Source organism: Coenobita brevimanus, chromosome 58 (assembly GCF_032717465.1).
Source record: "Coenobita brevimanus isolate Jiangsu-jjx chromosome 58, ASM3271746v2, whole genome shotgun sequence".
Lineage (NCBI taxonomy): Eukaryota > Metazoa > Arthropoda > Malacostraca > Decapoda > Coenobitidae > Coenobita > Coenobita brevimanus.
Genome location: NC_137011.1, coordinates 100464 through 107963, shown reverse-complemented (window position 1 = coordinate 107963; position 7500 = coordinate 100464).

The window sequence follows — 7500 nt, the reverse complement described above, 5'->3', positions numbered from 1 at the left end:
AAAGTGTATACGAGAGACGTGTGCCGGAAACGTGTGCGGGGAATGGCGGGTTTGTGCTTTTCATGCCTCTTGTACGGTGAAAAGCGGCCAATGGTGATGGGAAATATTATATGTTACACTGCAGGGAAGACGGGGAGGAAGCAGGGATGGATGGATGGAGGGAGGGAAAGAGGAAGGAGGGATTGAGGGCGGGAAGGAGGAATGAGGGTCTGAGGGAGGGGGAGAGAAGGATTTAGAAGAAAACGAGGGAGGGAAGAGATTCAGGGAGGGACAGGGTTGGGGGAGGGGGTGATTATAAAAGAGGGGATGGGAAGAAAGGAGGAAGTCATACAACTCTCAGGGTTTTTTTTTTTCCAGATGTGGCGAAACTATTCAAAATGGAAGGGTTAAGTAAAGCCATAATTATTATTTTTTTTCTGCTAGAGGTTCTAAGCAAGATAAAACCGTGGAGACGTGGCAGGAATAAAGACAAAGACACATTCTAGAGGTAAAGCAAGAGCCCTCTGCCTGAAAGAATGCAATTCGAATAGTTCCGATATCTTTCATGGTGTGTGTGTGTGTGTGTGTGTGTGTGTGTGTGTGTGTGTGTGTGTGTGTGTGTGTGTGTGTGTGTGTGTGTATTATCATTCTATTTTACACTCATGAAAATCTGACTTACAAAGTAAAATGGAGGAACCACACGTAAGACAAACATTGAAATGGGGAGGGTGGAATGGCGATGGGAGGGGAGTCAGGAGGATGAGAATGGAGTGGGAGGGGAATAGGGAGGGTGAAAAGGGAGTTTGAGGAGAGTGGGAGAGGAGTAGGGAGACTAGAAGAGGAGTGGGTAGAGGAGAAAAGGGAGTGGGGAGAGTGGGAGGGGAGTGAGAAGGGTACAAGGGAAGTGGAGGGAATGGTGAGGGAGTCAGAAAGGTGGAGGGAGATTTGGCGGGCAGTGAGTAGAGAAGGTTAGTGGGTAGAAAGTAGGTTCAGACGGAGACTACCACAGATGACGTTTGATGACTTTCCTTTGATCAGCAGAGAGAGAGAGTGTGTGTGTGTGTGTGTGTGTGTGTGTGTGTGTGTGTGTGTGTGTGTGTGTGTGTGTGTGTGTGTGTGTGTGTGTGTGTGTGTGTACTTTTATACTCTCTCTTAATGGTGTGTGTACTCTTAGATAAAGCCCCTTTCTGTGACTTCAATGCCCAAGATATAACTTTTTTCTGCCAAGGTCTGATCAGGTCTACTGGATCGTAACGTCTGTGTGATCCCCCCCCGTCTCTCTCTCTCTCTCTCTCTCTCTCTCTCTCTCTCTCTCACTTTAATCCCGCACCGGCCTCCTCACAGCGTCTGCAAAAATTCAACATCAAATTATTCTTCTTTAGCCGCGGTTTAATCTTCAAGGGGATTATTTTTTGGCTCCAGCTGTAATAATCTCTCACTTTCTCTCATTTTCCTCTTTTTCTTTCTTTTATTCTTTTTCTTGTCTTTTCATTTCTCCTTTTCTCATGGCGTCTCTTTTCGCCTGGCCTCTTTTTTTGTTTTCTTATTCTGATTTCCCTTTTTCTTACTTCCCTTTCTATTTTGTACTCTCTCTCTCTCTCTCTCTCTCTCTCTCTCTCTCTCTCTCTCTCTCTCTCTCTCTCAGTACCCACACCGTTGATCTTTTTTTTTCCTCACCTTCAGAATTCACGACTTTACATGCAGGATAACACAACTGGAGGCAGGAATTCGAGAGAGAGAGAGAGAGAGAGAGAGAGAGAGAGAGAGAGAGAGAGATAATGGGAAGAAGGAAGCAGGGGAGATGGGGATTAGCACTGGATGATGGAAGAAGAGAAGGGAGGGAGGGTGAGAGAAAAGAGTGGGAGGAGGGAAAGGGAGTAGAAAAGAGGGGTGAATAGAGGGGAGGGGGCGAGGAGTATGGAAAGGGAGAAAGGGAAAGAGGGGATGGGGTACAAGGGCTAAGAAAAAGAGTGAGATCGGTGAGACAGGAGGGAAAGGAAGAGAGGGTGAGAATGGTGGAGGAAGTTAGGGAAAGAGGAGGGAAAAGAGAGGGGATAAAGGTGAGAGGGGAAGGGGAGGGGGGCAAGGGTCTACCAATGGGGTGGAGGGGGGGGGAAGAGGAGCAGCTCATATCACAGGGAAATGTAATTATGGTTTGGTGTGGAAGCAGGCAGAAAAGGGGAGAGGCTTGTGGTGGGGTATAAAAGAGAGAGAGAGAGAGAGAGTGTGTTGTAAGGAAGGAAGAAAAAGAAAATGAGAAGGTACTTTGAGGAGGAACTTAATTCTTTCAGCTTGGGGACGTATATGTATATTTATTTTATCCTTGATATTTCCACACGATTTTATTCATGTTAAGGGAGACTTCTTTTAATGCAGTGGTTCATGAAGGCAATTTCTTACCCCTCCAGTTTGAAAAATATTAAGGAGATAAATTATGGGGATTGTCAAAAGTGAAGTGAAAAATTCGTCCTCAGGTTAAAGGTGTACTGAAGGCAGTGAATGAGAGTGCATTATGGTGGTTAATTTATTGCAGGTAACATATGTATTAATGTAAGACTCCACTGATAGATTTACGTAAGGAAAATCAAGAAGAATCATCCATAATTAAGAATCATCTTCCATATCCCCTCAGTCCGAGATTCGTATATTTGTTTCAGTCAGACTATCATCAAACGATTTTATTCAACGTTTAAGGTTATCGCTAACGTTTGCATTCCGTAAATTTTGTTATGAGTTAAAGAAAATGGTTAGGAGATAGTAGGAATAAGATAAAAAAATAAATGCGTCTTTGGAAGGAAACGTGTTATTGAGAAGAATCCATAATTAATACTATCATGACTATATCATGCTCTCTCTCTCTCTCTCTCTCTCTCTCTCTCTCTCTCTCTCTCTCATCCACTCTTTCCACACATTCATTTCCTCCTTTTCCCCGTCCTCCAGCTCTCACCTCTCTCTCCTCCCCACTCACTCTCACTCACCTCCTTTTCATTCTTTCTTGCCACTCGCTCTCTTCTTTCTTTCCTCTCCTTCCCCTCCTCTTATCCCCTTCCCCCCCCCCCTCTGGTTCATAATGTGAGTGTGCTGCTCCTTATTAACTCCCACTCTGACCCTCAGCTTTATTGCACACATCCTGTGCCGCCTCTCATGACAGAGAGAGAGAGGTGCAGATTTTGATTTTTTTGCGTGCGCGCTTGTGTGTGTGTGTGTGTGTGTGTGTGTGTGTGTGTGTGTGTGTGTGTGTGTGTGTGTGTGTGTGTGTGTGTGTGTGTGTGTGTGTGTGTGTAAGATATTCTGTGCAGTACAGTCATCGTAAATGTTTTGTATATATATATATATATAAACAAAGGATGTACGATAACTATACTGCACAGCATATGGCACACACACACACACACACACACACACACACACACACACACACACACACACGAACAGTACATCTCTAGTAATTAATAGTCCTACGAAGTACGAGCGCGGTTGTGTCTGAAACTACTCTCTCTCTCTCTCTCTCTCTCTCTCTCTCTCTCTCTCTCTCTCTCTCTCTCTCTCTCTCTCTCTCTCTCATTGCCTACAGATAAAGACAGATACAGACACATATATTCACTACATCGCCCCTCCCTGCCTTACCCTGCTTTTCGCTGCCTTCCCTGTCTCATGCTGCCTGTCCCTTCCTTTCCCTGCCTGTTCTTGCTTCTCTTTGCCCCTCCCTGCTGACCTTTGCCTCACAGTTCCTCACCCTGCTTCACTCTGCCTCACGTTAGTTGTCCCTCCCCGCCAGCCTGTGCCTCTCCCTGCCTTAAAGTGCCTTACCCTGCCTCACACTGCCTTACTGCTTGGATGCACTACTAGGAAAGCTGTTTATAGGGAACCGATACACACATCACACCCCCTTACTGCCCCCTCTTACCCCCTGCCCATACCCCCTCCTCTGTTTCCTCCTCCCCCTTCTCCTCCTCCTGCTCAACCCATATATATTTCCTCTCCCTTGCTCCTTCTTCCTCCCCCCCTCTCTCTCACTCCCTACCCCCTCTCGTTGTCACCCTCCCCTCTTCCCACTTTTTCCACCACCCTGTCCCCTCCCCTTTCCCTTCTCTTCTCACCTCTCTTCTCGTTCCCACTCTTTTCCTCAACTCATCCTGCTCCCACTCACCCCCTCCCACTCGTTCATTTCTCCCATTTTCTCTCTTCTCCCCATTCCCGTATCCCCCCCCCTGTCTCACCCTCCACCTCCCACACTTTGTCCTTATCCACTCTTCTCCCTCATCTCTTACAGTCTTTAAGTCTCACACTCCTCCTTCCCCTCCCATCCCCCTATCTCCTGTTCCCCTCCACCCTCTCCATCTCCCATCCTCTCTTCCTATCTTCCCCCTCTTCTTCTCACATCCAGTCGTCCAACTGCCTTCCCAGTTCTCGTCTCTGATCTTTGGTTCTTTCTCTGTTGCATTGGAAAAAAAAATTCTCTCCATCTAATCTACTCTCTCTTTCTTTCCTCCCTCCCTTTCCTCCCAGACCTTTTCTCTTTTCCCTCCTTCCCCCTCCCAACTCCCCACTTCAGCCAGTCGCCACACCCTTTTCCACCTCACTACCCCTCCATTTTCCCGTCCCCTTCCTACCACCTCTTTCCCCCGTTACCAAAAGTATCGTCTGCCTTCCACTTAGCATATTGGCTGGGAACCTGATTACCTCCCCACACCACTAACTGTACCACCACTAACTTAGAGACGAGAGAGAGAGAGAGAGAGAGTAACTAAGATCTGGTGTCAGCAGGGAAATGAAGATTAAAAAGTGAGAGAGAGAGAGAGAGATAGAGAGAGAGAGAGAGAGAGAGTAACTAAGATCTGGTGTCAGCAGGGAAATGAAGATTAAAAAGTGAGAGAGAGAGAGAGAGAGAGAGAGAGAGAGAGAGAGAGAGAGAGAGAGAGAGAGAGAGAGAGAAGTAATTAAGATCTGGTGTCAGGAGGGAAATGAAGATTAAAAAGTGAGTGAGAGAGAGAGAGAGAGAGAGAGAGAGAGGAGGGGGGGTGTTACTGGTGAATAATTACGTGTATAAATTGTAATGCTGAATAATTAGGTTGCAAATGGGTGGTTATTAGCGTTGTAAATGATATTGGTGTCGTGTTTTATAATTTTACTACCAATTGACGATTTCGAATGACAGTGGTAGAATATATCCATCATTAATTATTTATATGTGTGACTACCGTAGCCCCAAGGCTCCTGTTGGGCCAGTAAAGGATCGGATGGTGAATAGGAGTAGAGAAAATCAAGCCTAATTATAGTGACGCAATTTAACCTGCATATTAGAATAAATCTTTCTTTAGACACCACAGGATAGCAGAGTAATAATCAGCCCATTTAATTATCATTTAATCAGTTCAGCCACAGGACATCAGTTTAATTTTGTTATCTATTCTTTTATCTTTAGTGGAGCATCCAAGTTGCTTTGGGATGAAGGTATTATATAGTAGATCTAACCCATCCACTTACAGTCTTTCCCCAGCTGAATATAATACGCCACAGACGGCATGATAATAATGAATACGTCATCGTTGTGAAGAGGTTAGCCAGGTGATTTACCCCGCTCATTATAATGCTGCCATTTAACAAGGTCATTACAACCCACTGGTCTAACAAGGCCTTATTATTACGGGTCCATTAGCTATATATGCAGGCCATCCTATCAAACCAAACGCATCCCTCTCTGTCATAAACCTTTCAGCTGTTTTTTCATCAGCATATTTTTCTGTCACATACTATCATTCTGACACACACACACACACACACACACACACACACACACACACACACACACACACACACACACACACACACACACACACACACACACACACACACACACACACCACACATAATCTATAACCCTTGATTATATACGATGATATACTCATCCTATAGACCCATTGTCGATAATATGATGGGAAACTCTAAAGTGATATGAGGGGCACTGAATGAAGTCCAATCTGTCTAATGATGGACAAAACATAGCCTATATCTGAGAGAGAGAGAGAGAGAGAGAGAGAGAGAGATTACCTAATTATGAGTAGGGCATAGTTTGATGGGGACAGATCTGATTAATAAGCAGTGTTTGTTGCCTCGCTAATTCGACACCACCGCCAAAAAAAGGTAAAAAATAATTATATATGTGTGTGTGTGTGTTGGAGTTATTAATTTATTTCACGGGTCAGACGTCACATGAATCCCGGATGAAACGACACCGGCCGACATCAACACGGGGGATTTGACTTCGTTATTTACGCTGACCTGGCTCGTTTGGGGGTCAGGTTCGATATCCATTTAGTTTTGATTTAGTGGTTCATTTGATGTGGGTTCATTGATTAGTGGTTCTCCCTCTCAATATCCCCTTCCTCTCTTTCCATTATTCCTTCCCTTCCCTCCCATTCCCTCTTCCTCCTCTCCCTGTCCCTCTTCCACACCCACACACCACCTCGGCATACACTCCCACAAACAATAATGACAGGTATGGTACAGGTGTAATTGACTCTCTAACCCCGACACCAAACACGCCACCCTCAACACAAAACACAAATTGGCGCCACCCAATGACCCCCTCTTGTCTGTATAATATTTATGGTAATGAGGCTGATGAGCGGGTAATGCCAGGCAGTTTTGAGGGTGTGATATTACCTCCTGCTTTTGGGGTAGTCACTCGGCAGCAGGACAGAGAAATGATAGATGTGGGATTGTTGATGGTGGTGGTGTTGGTGGTGTTGGTGATGGTGGTGGCGGTGGTGATGTAGTGATGGACGTGATAAATGGAGGTGGTGGTGATGATGGAAGTACGTGTGATTGTGGTATTGATGATGGTGATGATTGGAGACAGGGTCGTGGTGGTGATGTCAGGAAGTGATGGTGATAATGGTATTGATGGAGATATGGTGTTAGTAATGATGATAATGGTTTGATGATGGTGTGATGGTGATGGAAGTGGGCGGCATCAGTATCAACATCAGCATCAGTGACAACAAAATAACATTGCCACCAGTAACACCAAAGCGAATTCCATCAAGTACACCTCCTCGTTCAGTATATAATTTTAACCTCACTCACTTACTGCTCCCTTCCCCACTCTCAGGTTATCTATATATATTTTTTTTCTGTTTTGCTTAGCTTCTGCAGTCGGTTACTCATACATTATATTTCTTCTCTTTCTTGCATTGTGCTCTCTGTCCCTCATTCTCTCAAACTCTTCATTCTTTCGATCTACTCTCTCTCATCATAACCTATTCTCTTACCCTTTCTCTGCAAGTTTTCTTTCTTGAATAAATTTGCCAGGAATTAATCAGAATAAATTACCCAAGTTCGGACATCGCAGTGAAAGGACGATGACGCCCACGTTCTTTAAAGGATCCGAAGATTTATTCACTATACCAAACGTGCATGGTATTGAAGGTGCTATAACCATACACTCTTATCCTATTTGCTACTAGAAGTGTTCCTGTGTCTGAATAAAATCGCGTGGCAGAAGCGAGAATTGAATAT